Source organism: Mastomys coucha, chromosome X (genome assembly GCF_008632895.1).
Source record: "Mastomys coucha isolate ucsf_1 chromosome X, UCSF_Mcou_1, whole genome shotgun sequence".
NCBI lineage: Eukaryota > Metazoa > Chordata > Mammalia > Rodentia > Muridae > Mastomys > Mastomys coucha.
In genome coordinates, this window is record NC_045030.1 from 103,766,567 (window position 1) to 103,768,397 (window position 1,831).

Below are 1,831 nucleotides of genomic sequence, written 5' to 3' on the forward strand. Positions count from 1 at the left end.
CTGAGTTCGAGGCCAGCCTGGTCTACAGAGTGAGTTCCAGGACAGCCAGGCTACACAGAGAAACCCTGTCTCGAAAAACAAAAACAAAAACAAACAAACAAACAAACAAAAACAAAACAAACAAACAACCAAACAAAAACCCCAATACATTCTGAAAATTCTCCTAGTTCAAGATGTTTACCTATATGGAAGTCCAGTATTTCAGGAATAAAAATGCCCAAGAAATCTCCTTAACATTTCTTATTCCTAGATTCCTTTGCCCTCATCCTCATGACTTGATAAAATTTGTGTGCATGTTCCTCATGGTTCCCTGGCTTGCTGGCCTCTTTATTTCTAGCTTGTTTTGAATTGACTAATTGTGTCTTTTACAACAAGGGAGAAATTCTGCTTTCTTCCTATAAGCACTCATCAATTTTCAACACTAGACCCAGTGAAGGGTATAAGATTTACTCTTGACACACAAGATTTCTGATTTCCAGCTTTGAACTACAAAGCAAGCTGGTGGGAAATCCTTTGGTTTCCTGACCAGGGCTTTTATACTTGTCAAGATGCTTTCCCAAGTCTAAACCAAAACCAACCAACCAACCAACCAACAACAAAACCCCACAACCATATGTTTTTTGTTTTTGGAGACAGGATTTCTCTGTGTACCCCTGGCTGTCCTGGAACCTACTCTGCAGACTTGGCTGTCCTCAAACTCATAAGAGATCTGCTTGCTTCTGTCTCCCAAATACTAGGAATAAAGGTGTGTGCCATCACCACTCAGCTTTTTTGTTTTGTTTTTAAACTGTATTTTGTGTGTTTGAGTATTTTGCACGTATGTCTGTCTGTGCACACCATGTATGTGTCAGTGTCTGGTGCCTGAGAGAGTTAAAAGAGGTAGTCAGGTGGATCCCCAAGAACTGGAGTTAAAGATAGTTGTGAACTAACATGTGGGTACTGGGATTCGAACCTGGGTCTTCTACAAGAACAGAGTTATTTTGTTTTGTTTTTTTGTTTGTTTGTTTTTTGTTTTTTTGAGACAGGGTTTCTCTGTATAGCCCTGGCTGTCCTGGTACTCACTCTGTAGATCAGGCTGGCCTCAAACTCAGATCCACCTGCCTCTGCCTCCCAAGTGCTAGGATTAAAGGCGTGCGCCACCACCGCCTGGCTAAGAACAGAGTTCTTAACCACTGAGAATATCTTTGCAGCCCTCTTACCTAAATCTTTTAACACTCTCATACGTAGATAATAAGTCTTTAGGAATGTAGTTTATCAGTTGGTTACTGCCATTTAAAACAGCTTTCTCCCCTGACCTTAGGTTTTATCTGTGTATGTGTGTGTGTGAGTGTGTATGTGTTTGTGTTTCCTATTATCCCCAGATATCCAGTCCTTTAATATTCTCTTGTGCATCATTTAAACAATATCGCGTGTGTGTATGTGTGTGTGTGTGTGTGTGTGTGTCTGTGTGTCTGTGTGTATGTGTGTGTGGCTGTGTGGTGTGTACAATGGTGCCCAAGATCAGAGAACAACTTTCGGGAGTTAGGTCTCTCTTTCTGACATGTGAATTCAATGGACTGAATTCAGACTGTCAGGTTTGGTGGCAAGCGCCTTTATTCCCTGAGCCATCTCTCTGGCCCTTTTCATTATTTATTCCCCTTCCCCCAACAAGAATTTCTCTGTTTAGCCCCTGGTTTTCCTGGAACTCACTTTATAGACCAGGCTGCTGGCCTTGAACTCAGAGATCTGCCTGCCTCTACCTCCTGAGTGCTAGGATTAAAGATGTGCAACATCAGGCCTGGCAAAAAACTTTCAGGCTTTTTTTTTTCTATTTTTCTTTTTTTCTTTTTTT